The sequence below is a fragment of the Schistocerca nitens genome, chromosome 2, assembly GCF_023898315.1.
Source record: "Schistocerca nitens isolate TAMUIC-IGC-003100 chromosome 2, iqSchNite1.1, whole genome shotgun sequence".
Classification (NCBI taxonomy): Eukaryota; Metazoa; Arthropoda; class Insecta; order Orthoptera; family Acrididae; genus Schistocerca; species Schistocerca nitens.
Genome location: NC_064615.1, coordinates 272138877 through 272166711, shown reverse-complemented (window position 1 = coordinate 272166711; position 27835 = coordinate 272138877). Strand labels below are relative to the sequence as shown.

The following is a 27835-nucleotide window of genomic DNA, read 5'->3' as shown; positions in this document are numbered from 1 at the left end:
GTACATTGGAAACTTCTGACGAGAAAAACCATGGTGAGGCCGAAGAGTAGATGGTGAAAGCTAGGCAGATTTCGTAACAGAACATTGGAGAACCAGAGAAAGATAATTATTCAAACGACAAATTCAGATATGACAGAAGAGAATACTACATTAGGACCAAAAATGAACTGGTTAGCCCTTTTTGTAAAGCAAAACAGGACACCTCACCGCAAAATGGAAACTGATCTCATAGGAGACCTGTACGTAGAGTAACAGTACTGGCTGTATATACTTTAGCACAACAGTGCTAGGAGTAGACGAAGTAGAAATTTAAGAACCGTAAATGCATTTGTTTAACGAAGATCGGAAAAATGGGAGTTATGATGGTTTATTATAGTCAACATAACGATAGAGTAATAAAAAACTGAAAAAAATCAAACGATCTGTTACAATTTCAGGTTGGCTGCCTGCGTTAAGTTCGAGTGTGAATTTTCCCGGACATACTGTGACGATCACAAAATTAGGTGCATGGAGAAAGGAGGAATGATTACGGTTTAACGTCTCACGATGACGTCATTAAAGAAGGTGTGGTTTCATCTATGACTAATCACTATCTTGAAAAAAGAAAAGTTCCCGAATGTTGTGATGTGAAATGGTTCGCGGTATTCTTCGATGCTGAGGTAACAAAGCAAAAATAAAAAAATAAATAAAAACAGAGCTATTCGAATTTCTTGAATAAATCATAACACTTTCACCTTGTGTTAGCATTCATACAGGACAAGTGTAAAGAAGTTATTTTTCTCTCTCATTTCGTCTCACTTACTGTCATGTCTGTATAGTAGCTAGTACGTACCGTTAATTATGACAGTACTTGACTTGGTTCCATAACGCTGGATGTCTTTGGAATTATGACGGTAGCAGGGAACTCCAGGGAGAAGAATTTAAAACTTTGAGGTTTGCCGGTATCATTGTTATTCTTTCAGTGAGCAAAGGACTTGGGAGAGCAGTTGAAAGGAATAGATAGTATCATGAAAAGATGAACATCAACTAAAGAAAAACAAGGCTAAAGATATGTAGTCGACCAATATCTGGCGATTGTAGTACAGTTGAATCAGGGAATAAGACACAAAAGGTACACTACTTGCCATTAAAATTGCTACACCACGAAGATGACGTGCTACAGACGCGAAATTTAACCGACAGGAACAAGATGCTGTGATATGCAAATGATTAGCTTTTCAGAGCAATCACACAAGGTTGACGACGGTGGCGACACATACAACGTGCTGACATGAGGAAAGTTTCCAACCGATTTCTCATACACAAACAGCAGTTGACCGACGTTGCCTGGTGAAACGTTGTTGTGATGCCTCGTGTAAGGAGGAGAAATGCGTACCATCACGTTTCCGACTTTGATAAAGGTTGGATCGTAGCCTATCGCGATTGCGGTTTATCGCATCGCGACATTGCTGCTCGCGTTGGTCGAGATCCAATGACTGGTAGCAGAATATGGAATCGGTGGATTCAGGATGGTAATACGGAACGCCGTGCTGGATCCCAACGGCCTCGTATCACTAGCAGTCGAGATGACAGGCATCTTATCCGCATGGCTGTAACGGATCGTGCAGCCACGTCTCGATCCCTGAGTCAACAGATGGAGACGTTTGCAAGACAACAACCATGTCCACGAACAGTTCGACGAAGTTTGCAGCAGCATGGACCATCAGCTCGGAGACCATGGCTGCGGTTACCCTTGACGCTGCATCACAGACAGGAGCGCCTGCGATGGTGTACTCAACGACGAACCTGGGTGCACGAATGGAAGAACGTCATTTTTTCGGATGAATCCAGGTTCTGTTTACTGCATCATGATGGTCGCATCCAAATGTTTGTCAATCGCGGTGAACGCACATTGGAAGCGTGTATTCGTCATCGCCATACTGGCGTATCACCCGGCTTGATGGTATGGGGTGCCATTGGTTACACGTCTCGGTCACCTCTTGTTCGCATTGACGGCACTTTGAACAGTGGACGTTACATTTGAGATATGTTACGACCCGTGGCTCTACCCTTCATTCGATCCCTGCGAAACCCTACATTTCAGCAGGATTATGCACGACCGCATGTTGCAGGTCCTACGGGCCTTTCTGGATACAGAAAATGTTCGACTGCTGCCCTGGCCAGGGCATTCTCCAGTTCTCTCACCAAATGAAAACGTCTGGTCAATGGTGGACAAGCAATTGGCTCGTCACAATACGCCAGTCACTACTATTGATCAACTGTGGCATCGTGTTGAAACTGCATGGGCAGCTGTACCTGTACACGCCATCCAAGCTCTGTTTGACTCAATGCCCAGGCGTATCAAGGTCGTTATTACGGCCAGAGGTGGTTGTTCTGGGTAATGATTTCTCAGGTTCTATGCACCCAAATTGCCTAAAAATGTAATCACATATCAGTTCTAGTATAATATATTTGTCTAATGAATACCCGTTTATCAACTGCATTTCTTCTTGGTGTAGCAATTTTAATGGCCAGTAGTGTAGTAGACGTGTTTTGCTATTTGGGTAGCAAAGTAACTATGACCAAAACAGAGAGTATACAAAATACAGATTGACAATAGGAAGAAAAACTTTTCTGAATAAGGAACTCTTTTCTGAAAGTGTTTGACTGGAGATTAGCCTTGTACGGATCTGAAATGTGAAAAATACACAGTGCAGACAAGAAGTGAACAATAGCTTTTGAAATTTGATGCAACAGTTGAATGTTGAAGTTTGGGTGGGTAAATGGAATAACTAATGCAAAGGCACTGAATCGAATAGATCAGAAACAAATATTGGTAGAATTTGGTTCAAAGATGAGGTCAGTTGGCAGACACATACTAAGACGTCAATGACTGGTCACTTCGTTAATGGAGTTAAACTTTAGCTGTAGACGCTTACTGGATGTAAGTTGCAGTAGATATGCAGAGATGAAGAGTAGAGTAGCGTGGATAGTTGCATAAACCAGTGTTCGGACTGAAGACCACAACAACGACAATGCTGTGTATGGTCTTATCTTTCTGTTATGTGCCTTTATTATTTTCCAGTTCCGTATAAACAATATCTACTATTCAGCCTACACGCTTCTTTTTATTGCTAGACAGTACAAAACTGCTCCTAAACCACAGCAGATCAGAAATGTAACACTACAATGCATCTTGAGTAGGAACAATACTTTCATTGTAGAATCTGTGGGATCCACTGCTGTCAACACTGGTAGCGCAATAAGAATTCAAATAGAATGTAATAAAATAAAGTATTTAAGACGAGATTGCAGTGCAATGAAGAGGAGAGCTATTTATACTTACCAAAGTTCGGGCCGACAGCCGGTTCTATGAGATCTGGGTGGGTCTTGTGGACAGAGCAGCAGTGAATACCATCGCTCAGGTGCAGTCTTCAGATTAACCTGTGAACAAATGTAAAACGGTTCCATTATATACCAGTTGCAGAATTCGATCCAATGATATATTCTTCGGTTCTCCTTTGGTTGCGCTAATTTTCAGTACAGCATGCGCTGAATCTGAAAACAACGAATAGCTTCTACTTGCTCATACTCTAGAGCAAATGACATTTGACAAATCCCAATCACTACACGTGTCTTCCAGTAACAAACATCATTGGAAAATCAAATTATTCTCCAGTGTTTTTAACTGATTTAGTGAAATCTTAGCATTGTAAAGAGGCTCTAACTACAAAAGGTATCTCGTCACATAACACAACTGCAAACGGGATTTTAACACTGTCCACATTTTCAGATCTATCTAAGCATTTGATGCTGTTTACCATAAATGTGTACTAAAGGAACAAGACTCAATAGAAATGACAGTAGTAGTAAATGGGTGGTTTCTAAGAATCTTCAACATACGGAACATAGGTTGAGAGCCATCACGGGTCACCAATGAAGCAAAATGTTTTGTGAAACATTTATTACATCCAGTATAATAATATCTCAGATCGTTACTGATATTCATATACATGAGCCAGTATCCACGCGGTCTTCGAGATAGGGAAAAAGGGTTTTCTCATGGTAGAAATATTGTGGTCACAAATAAAAATAACAGGATTCCTGATAGAGAAAGCAAAGAAAATTGTCGGGAATATTTACCATTTATCAATTTCCAATAAACTAAAATTTAACATAAAGAAATCGTACGGTACGAATTTCAACTTAAAGAGTGACAATAATACTGTCATATTAACCTTAGAAGTGTAAGAACGTAAAATTTCATTGATAACTATTCGTAGACATGATAAAGTTGTTAAAGACAACTGCTAGGCATTTGCTGGTGACGTTGTACAACCAGCTTCATTTCATAAATTTTCTTCACCTTTCACGCTGCTCATCTGTTCATTTCGCGCCAGTTGGCGGTTTCTCATTACAGAAAGCTACAAAACTCACGAAGGATGTTGGAAGCTTCAAATCGCAGATGACGCACCAAATATTTAACTATGAACCCCAATATCATGAAGTGGAGTGATGGATGGCTACAGTTTCTGATAGTGTAACAAATACAGCAATCTGTGCATGGTCGGTGAAAGCCTGCGTCTGTAAAAACAACGTTCTTTATAAAAATAACTTTTCTCTGCTGTAGGCAGCTATCATCGTTTCATTTATACTTGGAACGAAACGTTTCGGGAAATGGTTCCCGTTTTCAAGTTCGTTTTTCGTGCGTTATTTTGGCATTTGTGATGTTTTCGATGTGTGAAGAGCTACACTGTTATGTTGCCTTTATTGTAATATACAATAATTAATGTTTTATCTGTAAATAGCTTCTATTTACGGTTTCCTTACAATCCCCCTGTGCAGAAATTCACACTTATCGTCTATGCACAGTACACAATGAACCCACAGATGACACGAGTCAAACCAACAAATAATTAGATCGTGCATTCTCCATATCGATAGTGGCATATAAAAACCATTATCGCACTCTTAATATAATTCACGGGAATGTTTGGAATAATCTGATGTAAAGGATAAGATATGCAAGATGGAAAAAGTTTATTATCTCGAGGAAAGGGTATATCAAAAAATTTTAACCTAACGACCTTCAAATAAAGTGGTGAAATCGGAATGTTTACCTACAAAGGAATGCCTAGTTTTATCCAAATAAGAAATAATATAACAATTGTGGGGAAAATATATGTGTATTAAAACGACTCCTTTTAAAATACATCGAAACAAGAAAATAATGCACAACAGAAGCAATAACTGGCATGAGACGGTCTTTTGTAGTTTATGCAGAATTGATAACGAATGATTAATGAAGAAGGCCTTCAGATACTATTGGAACTAGAAGTCAACCGGAAACTGGGTCTAAGAAGTGGCAATGACACAAACAACTCCCTTTATCGATAAATAAATTAATTTTCTAAATAATAAATTGTAAAGATGCTTTGAATCACCTTAGTATATGCATTACCTTAGCTTATGCATCGATATCCCCCCCCCATGAACCATGGACCGTGCCGTTGATGGGAAGGCTTGCGTGCTTCAGTGATGCGGATAACCGTACCGTAAGTGAAACCGCAACGGAGAGGTACCTGTTGAAAGACGAGACAAACGTGTGCGAGCAGCCTTTTCAATATTTTCAGGGGCAACAGCCTGGTTGATTTAGTGATCTGGCCTTGTAGCATCAACCACCATGCCGGCCGCGGTGGTCTAGCGGTTCTGGCGCTGCAGTCCGGAACCGCGGGACTGCTACGGTCGCAGGTTCGAATCCTGCCTCGGGCATGAGTGTGTGTGATGTCCTTAGGTTAGTTAGGTTTAAGTAGTTCTAAGTTCTAGGGGACTTATGACGTAAGATGTTGAGTCCCATAGTACTCAGAGCCATTTGAACCATTTTTATTAACCAACATGGCCTTGCTGTGCCAGTACTGCCAACGGCTGAAAACAAGCGGAAACTACAGCCGTAATTTTTCCCGAGGACATACAGCTCTACTGTATGGTTGAATGATGATGGCATTCTCTTGGGTAAAATATTCCGTAGGTAAAACAGTCCCCCATGCGAATCTCCGGGCGGGACTACTTTGGAGGACGTCGTTATCAGGAGAAACAAAACTGGCGTTCTACGGATCGGAGAGTGGAATGTCAGATCCCTTAATCGGACAAGGTAGGTTAGAAAATTTAAAAAGGGAAATGGATAGGTTAAAGTTAGATATAGTGGGAATTAGTGAAGTTCGGTGGCAGGAGGAACAAGACTTCTGGTCAGGTGAATACAGAGCTATAAATGCAAAATCAAGTAGGGGTAATGCAGGAGCACGTGTAATAATGAATAAAAAAAATAGGAACGCGAATAATCTGCTATGAACCACATAGTGAAATCATTATTTTGGCCAGGATAGACACGAAGCCCTAGCCCACCACAGTAGTACAAGTTTATATTCCAACTAGCTCTGCAGATGAAGAGGAGATTGAGGAAACATATGACGAGATAAAAGAAATTATTCAGATACTTCTTTAAATTTAATAGTCATGGTGGACTGGAATTCGATAGTAGGAGAAACAAAAAGAAAAGTAGTAGGTGAATATGGACTGGGGGAAAGGAAGGAAAAAGGAAGTCTACTGGCAAATTCGGCACAGAGGATAATTTAATCATAGCGAACACTTGGTTTAAGAATTACGAAAGAAGGTAGCATACGTGGAAGACACCTGGAGACACCGGAAGGTTTCAGATTGATTATGTAATGGTAAGACAGAGATTTAAGAACCAGGTTTTAAATTGTAAGACATTTCCAGGGGCAGATGTGAGCTCTGACCACAATTTACTGGTTATGACATGCAGATTAAAACTGAAGAAACTGCCAGAAGAAATGATTTTACGGAGATTGGACCTAGATATACCGAAAGAACCAGAGCTTGTAGAGAGTTTCAGAGGTAGCATTAGGGAACGATAGACAAGAACAGCGGAAAGAAATACAATAGAAGAAGAATGGGTAGTTTTGAGAGATGTAGTGAATTCAGCAGAGGTTCCGGTAGGTGAAAAGACGAGGGCTAGCAGAAATCCTTGGGTAACTCAAGAGATACTGAATATAATAGTGAAAGGAGAAAATATAAAAGTGCAGTAAATGAAACAGGTGAAAAGGAACACAAACGACTTAGAAAAGAGGTGGACAGGAAGTGCAAAATGGCTAAGCAAGGTGGCTAGAGGACGAATGTAAGGATGTAGAACCATATATCACTAGGGGTAAGATACAAGGGCAGTTCAATAAGTAATGCAACACATTTTTTTTTCTGAAACAGGGGTTGTTTTATTCAGCATTGAAATACACCAGGTTATTCCCCAATCTTTTAGCCACACAACACTATTTTTCAACGTAATCTCCATTCAATGCTACGGCCTTACGCCACCTTGAAATGAGGGCCTGTATGCCTGCACGGTACCATTCCACTGGTCGATGTCGGAGCCAACGTCGTACTGCATCAATAACTTCTTCATCATCCGCGTAGTGCCTCCCACGGATTGTGTCCTTCATTGGGCCAAACATATGGAAATCCGACGATGCGAGATCGGGGCTGTAGGGTGCATGAGTCCACTGAAGTTTTGTGAGCCCCTCTCGGGTGCGAAGACTTGTGTGAGGTCTTGCGTTGTCATGAAGAAGGAGAAGTTCGTTCAGATTTTTGTACCTACGAACACGCTGAAGTCGTTTCTTCAATTTCTGAAGAGTAGCACAATACACTTCAGAGTTGATCGTTTGACCATGGGAAAGGACATCGAACAGAATAACCCCTTCAGCGTCCCAGAAGACTGTAACCATGACTTTACCGGCTGAGGGTATGGCTTTAAACTTTTTCTTGGTAGGGGAGTGGGTGTGGCGCCACTCCATTGATTGCCGTTTTGTTTCAGGTTCGAAGTGATGAACCCATGTTTCATCGCCTGTAACGATCTTTGACAAGAAATTATCACCCTCAGCCACATGACGAGCAAGCAATTCCGCACAGATGGTTCTCCTTTGCTCTTTATGGTGTTCGGTTAGACAACGAGGGACCCAGCGGGAACAAACCTTTGAATATCCCAACTGGTGAACAATTGTGACAGCACTACCAACAGAGATGTCAAGTTGAGCACTGAGTTGTTTGATGGTGATCCGTCGATCATCTCGAACGAGTTTGTTCGCACGCTCCGCCACTGCAGGAGTCACAGCTGTGCACGGCCGGCCCGCACGCGGGAGATCAGACAGTCTTCCTTGACCTTGCGGCGATGATGACACACGCTTTGCCCAACGACTCACCGTGCTTTTGTCCACTGCCAGATCACCGTAAACATTCTGCAAGCGCCTATGAATATCTGAGATGCCCCGGTTTTCCGCCAAAAGAAACTCGATCACTGCCCGTTGTTTGCAGCGCACATCCGTTACAGACGCCATTTTAACAGCTCCGTACAGCGCTGCCACCTGTCGTAAGTCAATGATACTATACGAGACGAAGCGGGAATGTTTGAAAATATTCCACAAGAAATTTCCGGTTTTTTCAACCAAAACTGGCCGAGAAAAAAAATGTGTTGCATTACTTATTGAACTGCCCTCGTAGATGCTGCCTACAGAGAAATTAAAGAGACCTTCGGACAAAGGAGAACCACCTGTACGAATATCAAGAGCTCAAATGGAAAACCAGTTCTAAGCAAAGAAGGGAAAACAGAAAGGTGGAAGGAGTATACAGACCGTCTATACAATGGAGACGGACTTCCATTATTATGATAATGGAAGAGGACATAGATGAAGATGAGAAAGGAGATATGATACTGCGTGAAGAATTTGACAAAGCACTGAAAGACTCATGTCGAAACAAGGCCCCGGGAGCAGACAACATTCCGTTAGGGCTACTGATAGCAGTGGGAGAGCCAACCATGACAAATCTCTTCAATGTGGTGAGCGAGATTATGAGACAGACGAAAAGCCATCAGACTCCAAGAAGAGTATACTAATTCCAATTCCAAAGAAAGCAGGTGCTGACAGATGAAAAATTGCCAAACTATCAGTTTAATAAGTCACGATTGCAAAATACTAATACGAATCCTTTGCAGCTCCCCATGAACCATGGACCTTGCCGTTGGTGGGGAGGCTTGCGTGCCTCAGCGATACAGGTGGCCGTACCGTAGGTGTTACCACAACGGAGGGGTATCTGTTGAGAGGCCAGACAAACATGTGGTTCCTGAAGAGGGGCAGCAGCCTTTTCAGTAGTTGCAGGGGCAACAGTCTGGATGATTGACTGATCTGGCCTTGTAACATTAACCAAAACGGCCTTGCTGTGCTGGTACTGCGAACGGCTGAAAGCAAGGGGAAACTACAGCCGTAATTTTTCCCGAGGACATGCAGCTTTACTGTATGATTAAATGATGATGGCGTCCTCTTGGGTAAAATATTCCGGAGGTAAAATAGTCCCCCATTCGGATCTCCGGGCGGGGACTACTCAAGAGGACGTCGTTATCAGGAGAAAGAAAACTGGCATTCTACGGATCGGAGCGTGGAATGTCAGATCCCTTAATCGGGCAGGTAGGTTAGAAAATTTAAAAAGGGAAATGGATAGGTTAAAGTTAGATATAGTGGGTATTAGTGAAGTTCGGTGGCAGGAGGAACAAGACTTTTGGTCGGGTGATTACAGGGTTATAAATACAAAATCAAATAGGGGTAATGCAGGAGTAGGTTTAATAATGAATAAAAAAATAGGAGTGCGGGTTAGCTACTACAAACAGCGTAGTGAACGCATTATTGTGGCCAAGATAGACACAAAGCCCATGCCTACTACAGTAGTACAAGTTTATATGCCAACTAGCTCTGCAGATGATGAAGAAATTGATGAAATGTATGACGAGATAAAAGAAATTATTCAGGTAGTGAAGGGAGACGAAAATTTAATAGTCATGGGTGACTGGAATTCGTCAGTAGGAAAAGGGAGAGAAGGAAACATAGTAGGTGAATATGGATTGGGGGGAAGAAATGAAAGAGGAAGCCGCCTTGTAGAATTTTGCACAGAGCATAACTTAATCATAGCTAACACTTGGTTCAAGAATCATAAAAGAAGGTTGTATACCTGGAAGAATCCTGGAGATACTAATAGGTATCAGATAGATTATATAATGGTAAGACAGAGATTTAGGAACCAGGTTTTAAATTGTAAGACATTTCCAGGGGCAGATGTGGATTCTGACCACAATCTATTGGTTATGAACTGCAGATTGAAACTGAAGAAACTGCAAAAAGGTGGGAATTTAAGGAGATGGGACCTGGATAAACTGAAAGAACCAGAGGTTGTACAGAGTTTCAGGGAGAGCATAAGGGAACAATTGACAGGAATGGGGGAAAGAAATACAGTAGAAGAAGAATGGGTAGCTCTGAGGGATGAAGTAGTGAAGGCAGCAGAGGATCAAGTAGGTAAAAAGACGAGGGCTAATAGAAATCCTTGGGTAACAGAAGAAATATTGAATTTAATTGATGAAAGGAGAAAATATAAAAATGCAGTAAATGAAGCAGGCAAAAGGGAATACAAACGTCTCAAAAATGAGATCGACAGAAAGTGCAAAATGGCTAAGCAGGGATGGCTAGAGGACAAATGTAAGGATGTAGAGGCTTGTCTCACTAGGGGTAAGATAGATACTGCCTACAGGAAAATTAAAGAGACCTTTGAAGAGAAGAGAACCACTTGTAAGAATATCAAGAGCTCAGATGGCAACCCAGTTCTAAGCAAAGAAGGGAAGGTAGAAAGGTGGAAGGAGTATATAGAGGGTTTATACAAGGGCGATGTACACTCCTGGAAATTGAAATAAGAACACCGTGAATTCATTGTCCCAGGAAGGGGAAACTTTATTGACACAATCCTGGGGTCAGATACATCACATGATCACACTGACAGAACCACAGGCACATAGACACAGGCAACAGAGCATGCACAATGTCGGCACTAGTACAGTGTATATCCACCTTTCGCAGCAATGCAGGCTGCTATTCTCCCATGGAGACGATCGTAGAGATGCTGGATGTAGTCCTGTGGAACGGCTTGCCATGCCATTTCCACCTGGCGCCTCAGTTGGACCAGCGTTCGTGCTGGACGTGCAGACCGCGTGAGACGACGCTTCATCCAGTCCCAAACATGCTCAATGGGGGACAGATCCGGAGATCTTGCTGGCCAGGGTAGTTGACTTACACCTTCTAGAGCACGTTGGGTGGCACGGGATACATGCGGACGTGCATTGTCCTGTTGGAACAGCAAGTTCCCTTGCCAGTCTAGGAATGGTAGAACGATGGGTTCGATGACGGTTTGGATGTACCGTGCACTATTCAGTGTCCCCTCGACGATCACCAGTGGTGTACGGCCAGTGTAGGAGATCGCTCCCCACACCATGATGCCGGGTGCTGGCCCTGTGTGCCTCGGTCGTATGCAGTCCTGATTGTGGCGCTCACCTGCACGGCGCCAAACACGCATACGACCATCATTGGCACCAAGGCAGAAGCGACTCTCATCGCTGAAGACGACACGTCTCCATTCGTCCCTCCATTCACGCCTGTCGCGACACCACTGGAGGCGGGCTGCACGATGTTGGGGCGTGAGCGGAAGACGGCCTAACGGTGTGCGGGACCGTAGCCCAGCTTCATGGAGACGGTTGCGAATGGTCCTCGCCGATACCCCAGGAGCAACAGTGTCCCTAATTTGCTGGGAAGTGGCGGTGCGGTCCCCTACGGCACTGCGTAGGATCCTACGGTCTTGGCGTGCATCCGTGCGTCGCTGCGGTCCGGTCCCAGGTCGACGGGCACGTGCACCTTCCGCCGACCACTGGCGACAACATCGATGTACTGTGGAGACCTCACGCCCCACGTGTTGAGCAATTCGGCGGTACGTCCGCCCGCCTCCCGCATGCCCACTATACGCCCTCGCTCAAAGTCCGTCAACTGCACATACGGTTCACGTCCACGCTGTCGCGGCATGCTACCAGTGTTAAAGACTGCGATGGAGCTCCGTATGCCACGGCAAACTGGCCGACACTGACGGCGGCGGTGCACAAATGCTGCGCAGCTAGCGCCATTCGACGGCCAACACCGCGGTTCCTGGTGTGTCCGCTGTGCCGTGCGTGTGATCATTGCTTGTACAGCCCTCTCGCAGTGTCCGGAGCAAGTATGGTGGGTCTGACACACCGGTGTCAATGTGTTCTTTTTTCCATTTCCAGGAGTGTACTTGAGGACAATATTATGGAAATGGAAGAGGATGTAGATGAAGATGAAATGGGAGATACGATACTGCGTGAAGAGTTTGACAGAGCACTGAAAGACCTGAGTCGAAACAAGGCCCCGGGAGTAGACAACATTCCATTAGAACTACTGATGGCCTTGGGAGAGCCAGTCCTGACAAAACTCTACCATCTGGTGAGCAAGATGTATGAGACAGGCGAAATACCCACAGACTTCAAGAAGAATATAATAATTCCAATCCCAAAGAAAGCAGGTGTTGACAGATGTGAAAATTACCGAACTATCAGTTTAATAAGTCACAGCTGCAAAATACTAACGCGAATTCTTTACAGACGAATGGAAAAACTGGTAGAAGCGGACCTCGGGGAAGATCAGTTTGGATTCCGTAGAAATGTTGGAACACGTGAGGCAATACTAACCCTACGACTTATCTTAGAAGAAAGATTAAGAAAAGGCAAACATACGTTTCTAGCATTTGTAGACTTAGAGAAAGCTTTTGACAACGTTAACTGGAATACTCTCTTTCAAATTCTGAAGGTGGCAGGGGTAAAATACAGGGAGCGAAAGGCTATTTACAATTTGTACAGAAACCAGATGGCAGTTATAAGAGTGGAGGGGCATGAAAGGGAAGCAGTGGTTGGGAAAGGAGTGAGACAGGGTTGTAGCCTCTCCCCGATGTTATTCAATCTGTATATTGAGCAAGCAGTAAAGGAAACAAAAGAAAAATTCGGAGTAGGTATTAAAATTCATGGAGAAGAAGTAAAAACTTTGAGGTTTGCCGATGACATTGTAATTCTGTCAGAGACAGCAAAGGACTTGGAAGAGCAGCTGAACGGAATGGACAGTGTCTTGAAAGGAGGATATAAGATGAACATCAACAAAAGCAAAACGAGGATAATGGAATGTAGTCTAATTAAATCGGGTGACGCTGAGGAGATTAGATTAGGAAGTGAGACACTTAAAGTAGTAAAGGAGTTTTGCTATTTAGGGAGTAAAATAACTGATGATGGTCGAAGTAGAGAGGATATAAAATGTAGACTGGCAATGGCAAGGAAATCGTTTCTGAAGAAGAGAAATTTGTTAACATCGAGTATAGATTTAAGTGTCAGGAAGTCGTTTCTGAAAGTATTTGTATGGAGTGTAGCCATGTATGGAAGTGAAACATGGACGATAACCAGCTTGGACAAGAAGAGAATAGAAGCTTTCGAAATGTGGTGCTACAGAAGAATGCTGAAGATAAGGTGGGTAGATCACGTAACTAATGAGGAGGTATTGAATAGGATTGGGGAGAAGAGAAGTTTGTGGCACAACTTGACTAGAAGAAGGGATCGGTTGGTAGGACATGTTTTGAGGCATCAAGGGATCACAAATTTAGCATTGGAGGGCAGCGTGGAGGGTAAAAATCGTAGAGGGAGACCAAGAGATCAATACACTAAGCAGATTCAGAAGGATGTAGGTTGCAGTAGGTACTGGGAGATGAAGAAGCTTGCACAGGGTAGAGTAGCATGGAGAGCTGCATCAAACCAGTCTCAGGACTGAAGACTACAACAATCCTTTGCAGAAGAATGGAGAAACTGATAGAAGTCGACCTCGGGGAAAAGTAGTTTGGATTCACGAGAAATGCAGAAACACGCGAGGTAATACTGACGATACGACTTCTCATAGAAGATAGGTTAAGGAAAGGCAAACCTACGTTAATAGCATTTGTAGATTTAGAGAAAGCTCTTGACAATGTTGTCTGGAATATTCTCTTTCAAATACTAAAGGTGGTAGGGGTAAAATAAAGGGAGCGAAAGGCTGTTTACTATTTGTACAGAAACCAGATGGCATTTATAAGAGTCGAGGGGCATGGAGGGGATGCCGTGGTTGAGAAGGGAGAGAGACAGGGTCGTAACCTATGCCTGATGTTACTCAATCAGAATATTGAGCAGACAGTAAAGAAGACAAAAGAAAAATTTGGAGAAGGAATTACAGTCCAGGAAGTAGAAATAAAAATTTTGAGTTTTGCCAATGACGTTATAATTCTGCCAGAGACAGCAAAGCACTTGGAGCAGCAGTTGAACGGAATGGATAATATCTTCAAAAGAGGATATAAGATGAACATCAATAAAAACAAAACGAGATTAAGGGAATGTAGTCGAATTAAATCAGGCGATACTGAGGGAATTAGATTAGAAAACGAGGTAAGCCGGCCGCGGTGGTCGTGCGGTTCTAGGCCCTGCAGTCCGGAACCGCGGGACTGCTACGGTCGCAGGTTCGAATCCTGCCTCGGGCATGGATGTGTGTGCTGTCCTTAGGTTAGTTAGGTTTAAGTAGTTCTAAGTTCTAGGGGACTGATGACCTAAGATGTTAAGTCCCATAGTGCTCAGAGCCATTTTTAGAAAACGAGGCACCTGAAGCAGTATATTAGATCTGCTATTTGTGCAGCAAAATGACTGATGGTGGTCAAAGTAGGGAGGATATGAAATGTAGTCTGAAAATGGCAAGAAAAGCTTTTCTGAAGAAGAGAAATTTATTAACATCGAGTATAGCTCTAAGTGCCAGGAAGTCGTTTCTGAAAGTATTTCTACAAAGTGTAGCCACATATGGAAGTGAAATGTGCACGATAAACAGTTTAGACAAGCTGAAAACAGAAAAATTCGAATGTGGTGCTGCAGAAGAATGCGCAAGATTAGATGAGGAGGTACTGAAAAGAACTGAGGAGACAAGAAGTATGTGGCACAACCTGACTAGAAGTAGGGATCGGTTGGTAGGACACATTTTGAGGCATCAGGGGACTACTAATTTAGTAGGGGGGAAGAGGGGAGAGGAGGGTTAATATCGTAGAGGGAGACCAAGAGATAAATAAAGTAAGCAGATTCAGAAGGATGTAGGTTGCGGTAGTTATTCGGAGATGATGAGGCCTCTACAGGATAGAGTGCCGCGGACAACTGCCTCAAACCAGTCTTTGGACTGAAGACCACAACGGCAACATGCATCGATATACAATCAGAATTAGAAATCAAGTGTCACCTATGAGTGGCGTATAATGCTATCCAACTTCGTGTATAATGTTCACACACAATAATATATTTTTCTGTTGTATGTCGATCGGAAACAGATCAGCTTTGCCCACATGGGTGTTCGACACATATATTCACCACAATTCCTCATCCCCCTCTCTGTGTCTACCGCTTCCTGTCTCTGCCTGTCCACCTCATCCTCCCACCTCTGTTTATCCTCCTCCCACTATCTCTGTCCCTTCACCTCCTCCTCCCCTCTCTTTGTCCGTTTCCTCCATCACACCGCTTTGACCGTATCTTCCTCTCCCATCCCTCCGAGCATGTTCTCCTACCCTTCTCTCTTTCCATCTAACCTCTTCCTTTTCCACCTGCTCAGTACCATTCTAGAACTTCCACCTGCCTCATGCAGCACCCCTCTTCCCTCTCTCTGTCTATTTCCTCGTTCCCTTCTTTCCGTCCACCCTCTCCTGCCCCCAGCCATACCCAAAAATGGTTCAAATGGCTCTGAGCACTATGCGACTTAACTTCTGAGGTCATCAGTCGCCTAGAACTCAGAACTAATTAAACCTAACTAACCTAAGGACATCACACACTTCCATGCCCGAGGCAGGATTCGAACCGGCGACCGTAGCGGTCGCTCGGCTCCAGACTGTAGCGCCTAGAACCGCACGGCCACTCCGGCCGGCCAGCCATACTCATCGGCACGTGTTGAGCCCCTGAAACACAGTTCAACAAAGCTGGCCAATATTATTTCTTTTCTAGGAAAAATGTTTTTATTATAAAACTCATCGGACGCGTTATAAGGTCAATAGGAATTTACAAAGAAACAACTGATAGAGACGATTTTAGAAAAAGAGTGTTCCAGATGAAAGGATCACGAGGCAAGAAATAAAGAAAATTGTTTCAACGTCTGCCGAGGGCAAGAAAAATTAACACAATGAACGGACGGCGGTAAAATGGCTCTGAGCACTATGGGACTTAACTTCTGAGGTCATCAGTCGCCTACAACTTAGAACTACTTAAACCTAACTAACCTAAGGACATTACACACATCCATGCCCGAGGGAGGATTCGAACCTGCGACCGTAGCGGTCGCGCGGTTCCAGATTGTAGCGCCTAGAACCGCTCGGCCACTCCGGCCGGTGGACGGCGGTAAACTTGAGCAAAAGGAAGAGAAAACAACAGAATATGAAATGTTGAATCTACCAGAAAACCACGAAGAGTGATAAAACAAAGAACAGAAGCAGGTAAACACCAAAGAAAACGAGGAAATGGAACGTAAAGAGGCAAAATCGATGCTCTTTTGCGTTCCTGAGACGTATGTGCAGCAAGTCCTTCAGCATGTTGTATGTGTGTGGTTTCCTGCCTAGAACCGTTTGCCGCTGGGAATGAGTCATATTCCTACTGGTACTCACGTTTAACTCAAATTTGCGTTTCTCTACTTGCTCCAGTGATAACGGCCTGTTTACTTGGCGGTGCGACAAAACTTAGTATCGCAAATAGCTTACCGCGATTTACTACACTATGCGCGGAAGATTTCTGTTATCAGTTCCGTGAAACGTCTGCTGTGTACACGGTGCCCACCCTTCTCTGGCAGAAGACTTCAGGCAACTGCAAGGTGCTTCAGCTCTCTCCGTCTCTCGTGTAGGCAGGGCGTCTCTCTGGAAGGCTACAGAAATGATTCAGTTTCAGTCACTCACCTCCATCTCTAGCTGAATTCTAGAACATCTTTCGAACTCAAACATAGTAAGTTACGCTGTACAAAATGACGTAACATGTGCAACCGGTGTCCATTCTGATGACACCAATCGAGCAGAGCCGATCCCTCGCTCTTCACGCATCTTTCTTTATTGGTGTCAGACGTTCCAAAGAAAACGGATATTGAATATAAAGAATATGAAATATACATCTACAAATTAATCAATTTATAATTTATAAAGAAAGAGATTAAAACTGAAGGAAATAAGGTATACTACACAGCACTTAAATGGACATAGCCATATGTTTGCAACATATCCAATATTATTAAAGTTGTGACCAGTGTTTGACTACATTGATGGCATTGCTGTTTGCCAGCGCCAGTTCCAACATCGTGCACGAATCTGGACTAAGGCGGCACTTCATGATATAACTAGAAGTTTGTTATTCCCGACACTCACACAGTAAGTCTCCATCTTGGACGATGCTAGTTTTTTGAGGTTCTCCTTGGGTCTTGTAACGCCTATGCACAGTCTAAGGCCTTTCAGATACATCATCTTTCTTCATGACCAGGTGACAATTCAATTTTGACACGTTTAGAATTATCAGGTTGCATCTTTCCTCATATTTCAGCCCTGTCTACCCCTGAGTGTGACTGAAGTGGTGCAGAAGACTGCAAGAAACTCTTCCTGAGCTTTAGACGAGCTAGTGGTGGCTGATGTTCACGAAGGGATGGACTGAAATGTTAAAAACCGTTTTGCCTTTCTATATTAACAGCCACTGCAGTCTGATATCGGGTGGGGCTATGACTGCAAGTGAATACAATTTAGTGTAGATGTTTGCTTGATGCAGTCTGTGATTGACCTGCAAGGTTTCATTCAGGGTGATATCGACTTTTCTGCGTGAGAAGATATGAACCACTCAGGACTGGCATATTCAGAAGCAAAGTAGCTAAGCGGTAGAAAAGTTGTCCTCAGCGCCTAAGTTTGAGCACCCTGTCCACATCCAGGTGTCTTACATAGCAGAAAGTTACGTGATGAACCCTTTGCCTTGATATTGATGCAACATATCTCGAAGATTAGAGAGTGATCTAAGACAGCTTCAAGATCAACTGCAGTATTACTGTATTACAACTGCATTCTTCTCCATTTCACATGTAGCTACCGTGAGGCTATTCGTTCCTCAGACGAAAGGCGTAGACTTTGGTTTTCACTGAAGTAGGCGTGAGAAGATTTTCCTCGCAGAAGTCTGAAACTATTTTCAGAGAATTGGTGATGTTCCAGTCTCGAAGTCTTTACTCTGGGTTGCCAGGGCCACGTCATCCGCATGTGGGAAACTCTTTGTATGAGGTGAGAGTAGTTGACCATTCTTGTGTATGTTAAACAGCGTTGTTCTCACAACTGAGCCTGGAGTGAATCCTACCTTCCGTGTGCTCCATCTACACCTGACCTTGGAATTCGAAAACGATATGTCGGTTCTGCAGCAGAGGCAATAATTTGTGTAAGCCTGATGTTCACGCTACGCTGGTAGAGCTTTCTTAAAACTATTTGATGTTGTAAAATGGCGTATAGCAAAGACAAATTAGCAACAGCCTCTATAGTAATATCACCGTGGTGAAATCCATCTATGTGCAGTGTCAGATTAAGAATCTGTATATAAAAGGTCTTTCCTAGTCTGAATCTTGTGATACAGAGCTTGAGACCAGAAGGAGATTCAAGCCGCGTTTGGAACACAGCTTTTTATGAAGTCGAAATACGAGCAGTGGGATACACAGGAAAGAAACGACTAGAAGCTTTTGAAACGTGAAGTTACAGGAGACTCTTGAAGATCAGATGGACTGATCGACTAAGGGATTCTGTTCTGTGGCTCTAAGGCACAAAACATGGAGATAATAACTGCTGAATAGGGCTATATAAATAATAACCTCATTGTAAAGAGCTGTTTAAAAAAGTGGAAACCCGTACTGCAGCAACTGAGTACATTTACCAGTCCATTGTGCAGATCTGGGAGAACATTACGAAGTATTTCACTAATACTTCTATACATAACCATGGAACAAGAGCCAGTTTGGACCTACATTTACCTAGCAAAAGCAAACAAAAACTCAAAACAGCATTTTCTATTAGGAAATAACATTCTGCGATAAATTTCTGAATGAGATAAAAAGTTTACTAAAACGCTTCTGTTTAAAAAGGCAGCTAAAACATTCTTGATAAATAATAGATACTGCACAATTAAACATACTTAGAGGACTCTGAAGTTAGAGCTTGAAGGCAGAATAAAGAAAGGGGATAACTACAGCACATTGTCAAAATACGATACATGTTGACAATGTAATTCTTTTACAAGAAAACTACGTGCCAAGATCTATAGTGCATATTAGTAAAGTCTTGTAATTCTCCTGAACTCAAACTTTCACTCATCGTGGTGGGAATCTGGCTCAGTTTTTCAGGCGGACAGAGCGAAGGGCACGACGAAGTGGCATGGGGCGTAGTTGCATATTTACAGGCCTGGAGACAGCTTCTAGAACAAACTGGAATTAGCGCAAGGGAATAAAGTATGTTCGTGGTCCACGAATCAGCAGCGGGTGTGCAGAGATGAAGTGAAAAACTATGTTTTATATTATAAATTGGTACAAACTGTATGTAAACCAAAGAATACTGTACAATATGGACGAACCGAATGAGGTAGTGCAGTTGTTAACCCTTAGGGAGGCGCGTGGGGTGGGGGTCCACTTATGGGCGCCGAGTGTGATTTACGTCCCCATGTACAACACGTACTTTAGCTGCTTTCAGTAACGATAATCTTCACTGTATGGTCTTTGAAATATTCTTCCAGGATGGGGGAAACAAATAACTCATTCAGAAAACAACAAACATGAACGATTTTATTGAATACAGTTGAAAATAACGGCAACAAAAACGTAATATGGTGAATGTATATTAATACTCCTAATACAGTTCATTCTATATCATCGATACACTCTCCATATATTATGTTTGCATGAGCTTTGCAAATAAAGGATTTGCATCATGAGCGTTTCTGCGAAGGTTTTTTGTCTTCTTTTCTGGGGCTCATTTTGCACCTCCCTCGAGAAGGTCCAGGAGCGTCAGAGACCAGACCTGACGATTTTATGTGTGTGTGTGTGTGGTTTGAGGTTTTCACACACACACACACACACACACACACACACACACACATACAATCTACAATCGTAACTTCTGTGACGATTTTATATCCTCTCCCAAATTTAATTTTCTTTATTTTTTTCGTGAGGGCTTGGGATTGTTGTCTATGCATTGCCACATTCTGATGAACTTTTCAAAAAACGATTCTCCCAAGTTCCTCAGAAATGTTCGTCGCAGTAGAAAACTAGTTTTCGGGCCAATGTTATGCAGCAAATGTGTATTTATACCTATTACCTTTGGGGCAGGTGTGGACTCTGACCACAATCTATTGGTTATGACCTGTAGATTAAAACTGAAGAAACTGCAAAAAGGTGGGAATTTAAGGAGATGGGACCTGGATATACTGCCTAAACCAATGTACAGAGTTTCAGGGAGAGCATGCGGGAACAATTGACAGGAATGCGGGAAAGCAATACAGTGGAAGAAGAATTGGTAGCTTTGAGGGATGAAGTAATAGCAGAGGACCAAGTATGTAAAATGACGAGGGCTATAAGAAATCCTTGAGTAACAGAAGAAATATTGAATTTAATCGATGAAAGGAGAAAATATAAAAATGCAGTAAATGAAGCAGGCAAAAATGATATCGACATTAAGTGCAAAATGGCTAAGCAGGGATGGCTAGAGGACAAATGTATGGATGTAGAGACTTATCTCACGAGGGGTAAGACAGATACTGCCTACAGGAAAATTAAAGAGACCTTTGGAGAAAAGAGAACCACTTGTATGACTATCAAGAGCTCAGATGGACACCCAGTTCTAAGCAAAGAAGGGAAAGCAGAAAGGTGGAAGGAGTATATAGAGGGTCTATACAAGGGCGATGTACTTGAGGACAATATTATGGAAATGGAAGAGAATGTAGACAAAGATAAAATGGGAGACACAATACTCCGTGAAGAGTTTGACAGAGCACTGAAAGACCAGAGTCGAAACAAGGCCCCGGGAGTAGACAACATTCCATTAGAACTACTGACGGCCATGGGAGAGCCAATCATGACAAAACTCTACCATCTGGTGAGCAAGATGTATGAGACAGGCGAAATACCCTCAGTCTTCAAGAAGAATATAGTAATTCCAATCCCAAAGAAAGCAGGTGTTGACAGATGTGAAAATTACCGAACTATCAGTTTAATAAGTCACAGCTGCAAAATACTAACGCGAATTCTTTACAGACGAATGGAAAAACTGGTAGAAGCCGACCTCGGGGAAGATCAGTTTGGGTTCCGTACAAATGTTGGAACACATGAGACAATACTGACCTTACGACTTATCTTAGAAGAAAGATTAAGGCAAGGCAAACTTACGTTTCTAGCATTTGTAGACTTAGAGAAAGCTTTTGACAACGTTAACTGGAATACTCTCTTTCAAATTCTGAAGGCGTCAGGGGTAAAATACAGGGAGCGAAAGGCTATTTACAATTTGTACAGAAACCAGATGGCAGTTATAAGAGTCGAGGGGCATGAAAGAAAGCAGTGGTTGGGAAGGGAGTAAGACAGGGTTGTAGCCTATCCCCGATGTTATTCAGTCTCTATATTGAGGAAGCCGTAAAGGAAACAAAAGAAAAATTTGGAGTATGTATTAAAATCCATGGAGAAGAAATAAAAAATTTGAGGTTCGCCGATGACATTATAATTCTGTCATAGACTTGGAAGAGCAGGTGAACGGAATTGACAGTGTCTTGAAAGGAGGATATAAGATGAACGTCAACAAAAGCAAAACGTGGATAATGGAATTTAGTCAAATTAAGTCGGGTGATGCTGAGGGAATTAGATTAGGAAATGAGACACTTAAAGTAGTAAAGGAGTTTTGCTATTTGGGGAGCAAAATAACCTATTATGGTCGAAGTAGAGAGGCTATAAAATGTAGTCTGGCAATGGCAAGGAAAGCATTTCTGAAAAGAGAAATTTGTTAACATCGAGTATAGATTTAAGTATCAGGAAGTCGTTTCTGAAAGTATTTGTATGGAGTGTAGCCATGCATGGAGGTGAAACATGGACGATAAATAGTTTGGACAAGAAGAGAATAGAAGCTTTCGAAATGTGGTGCTACAGAAGAATGCTGAAGATTAGATGGGTGGATCACATAACTAATGAGGAGGTATTGAACAGAATTGGGGAGAAGAGGAGTTTGTGGCACAATTTGACAAGAAGATGGGACCGGTTGGTAGGACATGTCCTGAGGCATCAAGGGATCACAAATATAGCATTGGAAGGCAGCGTGGAGGGTAAAAATCGTAGAGGGAGACCAAGAGATGAATACATTAAGCAGATTCAGAAGGATGTAGGTTGCAGTTGTAAGTAGGCTGTTTAGGTTTTTTTATTGGTAACGCCACCTCTGTATGAAAATCACTGGCTGTGCCGTGTGCAGTCTGTGGCTGCTTTTCATTGTTGTAATACTCGCCATTGTAGTGTTAGGCAGCTGGCTGCGAACAGCGCGTAGCGTTGGGCAGTTGGAGGTGAGCCGCCAGCAGTGGTGGATGTGGGGAGAGAGATGGCGGAGTTTTGTAATTTGTCATGATATCAAGGTAAATACATTGTTTGTTCTCTATTAATATCTTTCATTTGCTAACTATCCCTATCAGTAGTTAGTGCCTTCCATAGTTTGAATCTTTTATTTAGCTGGCAGTAGTGGCGCTCGCTGTATTGCAGTAGCTTGAGCAGCGAAGATTTTTGTGAGGTAAGTGATTTGTGAAAGAGACAGGTTAATGTTAGTCAGGGCCATTCTCTTGTAGAGATTATTTAAAGTCAGATTGCGTTGCGTTAACAAAAATATTGTGTGTTGAAAGTCAGATTGCGTTGCGCTAAAAAAATATTGTGCGTCAGTTTAAGCACAGTCGTATGTATAAATTTGTTCTAAGGGGACGTTTCATATGTCGACCCTTAGCCTAGGATACCTCACTGGAATCTTCTGATTTTTTCTTGTATTTTGTGTAATTAGTGTAGATTTTGTTTATTGCTAGCGCGTAATTGTAGAGAGAATTTCCATTGTAGTTGTAGTTTTTTCATTGTTGTACAGTAAAACAGTTGTGGCATGCATGTAGATTTGCACCAAGTATTTCGCAGCTGCAATTAACTAGATATTATTTTCAGTGTTATGTTAATGTGTTCTCTTATTTTTGCTCTTCAAATTGTGTTTTTCTGTGTTGTCGTGTGAAATACTGTGACAATAATGGCGTGTGAAAAACGTAACACTAGGCTCCAAAGTAAATTGAGAAATGACAGCGAAGACGAAAGCAGTATGTTAGCGCCGCAGAATAATGAATTAACTAATGTTAATAGTAGTAATTTGGTAATTGCGCATAGGGAAATGGAGCGGGTTTCAAACAATGGCGTGGACAGTGAAACAATTAGTGAAGAGGGAAGCATTATCGATCGATCGGTCGGCAATAGCTCGCCTCAGGAAGCCGAAATGACACGACACGATCTCGCAAATATTGTAGACTCAGGTTCTGGGTCATCACCGTTTTCTCAAATGAGTCAAGACACATTTTCTGCTTGTCAAAATGTGAATGTTGCCGGTGAAAATGCACTGCCAAAAAGCATAGAGAAACAGATTCCAGACACTAATACATTATTATTGCAATTAATGCAACAAATGGAACAAAATCAGAGACATATGGAACAAAATCAGAGACAAATTGAACAAAACCAGAGACAAACACAGCAAAAGCTTGAAAAATTAGACATAATGGAACAAAAGCTTCAAAAGTTAGACACAATGGAACAAAATCAGAGACAAACACAGGAAAAGCTTCAAAAGTTAGACACAATGGAACAACACCAGAGACAAACACAGCAACAGTTAGACGCAATGGAACAAAATCTTCACACCACGCTTGAACAAACACGTGAAGATTTAACTACTGAGTTACATAACATCGAATCGAAATGTCAAAAAGTCTGTAACGACGTAAAAACTCAAATTTGTGAGCATTTTCAACCTATTTTTTCGCGGCATGAAAATGCATTACAGAATCACGAAGCAGCCATAAAAGAACTGCAAATTATTGTTCATGAAAATCATGAGACCTTGCAAGCTAAAATTGACTCAGTTGCATCTACCGATTCGGATACGCAACTTTCAAAAACTCAGGAAAACTTGAAGGACACAGTAGATTCGATTTCAACACAAATGGACACTCTGAAACTTGGTTCAGAAAAACACACTGAGGAAATGTGTTCACTATCGGAGAAAGTAGGCGAACTTTCGGATCAGGTCACTAACTTATCTACAAAGGTAGATGATGATCTGAATGACACAAGACCTGTAGCCTTCACTGACACAGAAGAGTATGAACAAATTAGAAAATTCAAACAAAATCAAAATCAAATTAATACGCAACACAAAAGAGAAATCCGCGAAGTACAAGATCAGCTGACACAGGTAATACAAGAATTACGTATTTCAGAGGACACTCGCGCTCCAACATGGGAAGAGGGACATAGAGATACGGAAAAGCCGCAACATAATAACACAGGGCATTTCGGAAGTTATGAAAGAAATTGGCAATGTGCACCTAATTTTGAGATGGAACCGCCGACACGACCTAACAATGACCGATATGCTAGTCGCCGACACAATGATTTTTACTATAAGATGTTAAAAAAAAAAAAAAAGGGGGGGAGGCAGAATAACTTCAGACGCAACAGTTCGGCGCGCAGTTACGATTCCGGGAGAAATTCTCCACCACATGACCGACAAGAAAGAAACTATGGCATCTACCGACATGACGACAGACGATATGATCGTAACGACAGACCTGAATTGCATCAGAACTGGCGGGATTCTAACAGAGCTGGGCCCTCTCGGCAAGGCGAATTTGTAGAAGTTCGGTCTCCTAATCCGAATAACGACGCGCGGCAGCAAAGAAACAGACAATGACTCGCACAGCAGGCAGCCGCGTGCGCCCGCTGGCTCCGAGAAAAATAACACAGACGCTAACCTTGAGAAAAGATTTAGCACTCTTTACCGACGTATACCGCATGATAATTACGTTCAAGTTGAAACTCTGAGTACTAGGAAGAGTAAAGGTTTACACCACATTTCACACGTAAAACCGTTTATTGAGAGATAATGTGCTTTTTTAACTTGAGATTTTAATGCAACATTTTGGTTTACTTGAAAATACATTCTGGATTTAAAGTACTTTCTGTGAGATACCAGACGACACAGTGGTTAGTTTATGTGACAGCTACACGATGTTATCACGACGCTACTAATGAGTGACAGTTTACAATGTTGCTTTTGAGGTGTTTCTGTTTTATATTTGCACAGTTTTCTGAATTCTTTTGGAAAGAAAAACATGTTTTATTAGTAACTTTTGTGGTATAGCAACAATGAGGCAGCCTTTTCCGTAGTACAACAATACGTTACAGCATGGTACTTTCTTCATCACAACAATAAGCGTGATAACTAAGATATCTATACGCAAAGCATTTCACTTTTGTGTATCATGAGGTAAGTACATTGACTTCTGCAGAACTTAGCTTTCGGAGGACGATAACTATGACACTTCCACAGAGATTATCTTACAACAAGACGCACAGTTTAGCGCTACAGGACACGCATTTGAGTGATTAATTTTGTACTTAAAACATTTATTTTTAAAGATTTTTGAATTACAAAGAAAGTTTTCCGAGATACATTTCATTCCATTGATGTAATTTGTAACACCTGAGGGTATAATTACATTTATCCTCAGGGGGGTACACGCTTACTTTGTGTACCATGTGTGTGGCAACCACAAGGAACCCTAGCTAATATGGTATTTGCTTATACAACTTTACACATCGGTACCATATTTCTCTAACACAGAATTACACAGCTATCTGATCATTTAACTGAGACAGACAAACTTTTTACTACATCAGTGACAGATGTTTACGTAATTATACCGTTGGATACCTTCATGTTTACGCAATTACACAGTTGGGTAACTTCACACTTATGAAATTGTATTTTGTCTGTACTTTGTGAACTGTTCATATTTTTTCGGAACCATTGTGATACTATGAGAACTTTGAATGATATATTTGGTAAGGGAGCATGATTTTAAAGTACGTTTGAGGTGGATAACACTTTTGAAATGAGCAGAGAATTTTTTTTAGGTTTTAAAATATTCAGGAAGCTACGACGATTTTGAGATTTGGCTGAGGTTTTATGATGTTATGACGACGATGTGTATTATGCTGCTGAGGTATGTTTATGGTCAAGGAGCTGATGCTATATGAGTTATTTGATTATGTTATGTATTTATTAACAGGAAATATTGAAGAAGCGTCGACGAATTTGTATATGTGTAATAAGGTAAGGAGTAATGAATAGTGATTAGGGCACTCTGATTTGTGGAAAAGGAGGTTGGAAACCAAGAATCGTACTTTAAGAGTTATGAAATGTGTGTAAATGCGTGAATGTATCACAATGACGGAGAAAATTTCTTGGACACTTATATTCATAGGATTTTGTTTCCACAGATTTGCAACGCTAATTCTTGACCTGTGAAATATTTTTATGTGAGACTGTCGTAGCGGAAACTGCTGTCGTAAATATTTCGGTAAGAAAGTTCAGTGACCACCTGCACGTAATGCGTCGTGGGCACGCAGCTGGGCGACAGCCGCCCGAAAAAAAAAAAAAAAAAAGCCATTAGCCTTCCAGCGGCACAGGTAGAAAAATAAAAGGGGGCAGGCCATTGTCCGAGCTATTGACGTTCCTTTGTAGAAAGCATCGCAACAGTTCACGGCTATTGTCGTGCTAGTTGAGAGAAATGCCATATGGCGACAGAAATGCCTAATGAAATGACAGAAATATTTTTACATCTGCACACCTGATTATGACAAGCGTCTTTCTACGAGAGTTGAGAGAATTTCTAACTTATGAAATGTCACATGACTATTGAATGATATTTTTATGCTTTGGTTTGCGTAATTGCTTATTTCATTTAATATCTAGTTTCTAGCTGCACTGCAGCATTGGTAAAAATAAAATTTTATAGATGTATTAATGTAAATATTTTCTGTCTACAGATCGAGTAAATAATAATAAAAAAAAATGAGGGAGCAGAAAAAAAAATCATTTACCTTCACAGGAACTGCATACATAATTTTCTTTTCTAGTACTTAGTAATTTTTTGTAGAATTAGTTTTTGTGGTGCACCACTTTAATTACATAGTCATTAAGATGTGAATATACATTTCCCTTATCTGCATTGTTGTCTTTACTGTAATATTTTTCTGCTTGAGCTATGTCATGTTTAGGTATAAGTTGCTGCTGTTTGCCAGGCATAGTGTTATTGAATTTGACTTTGTATTATTCTGTTAAGCCAGTTTTACTAATGATTTCTTGTTATTATTTGTTGCACATTGCCTTAGATTAGTTGTAATATTACAATTGCTTTGCTAATTTCTTAATGCTGCTTGCTTCGCAAATCTGCGTTTTTTTTGTCATTGCTGTTTGTGTTAATTCGTTATGTGCTGCTGCATTGCCTCGTCCCTTAGTTTAGCATCTGAGCTCAGTAGATTTAAGTTAGCTTAAGAGGGGGTAGACTATATAAGAAACTAACTATGATGAATTGGAACAAATGCATTGAGAAGCCACAAGAAACAGATAGGGCCAAAATGAGTATTGTACAATGAGAAATAATTATTTTGAAAGAAATATGGTTAGAATACAGAAAAGAGGTACAGATAGAACCATTTGGGAATAATGATGAACGAAGGGAGATCTCCAAGAACAAAAAAGGTTTTGTTCACAAAAT

The 27835-nt window shown here is 41.8% G+C and overlaps 1 long non-coding RNA gene across 1 annotated transcript in view; it reads right to left on the bottom strand.

Moving 5' to 3' along the window:
• LOC126234354 (uncharacterized) overlaps positions 1-27835 on the bottom strand; it is a 79661-nt gene that overhangs the window by 37243 nt on the left and 14583 nt on the right. The window contains exon 2 of the long non-coding RNA XR_007544714.1: positions 3326-3423. This is a non-coding gene — a long non-coding RNA (uncharacterized LOC126234354). The remainder of the gene's footprint in view (positions 1-3325; positions 3424-27835) is intronic.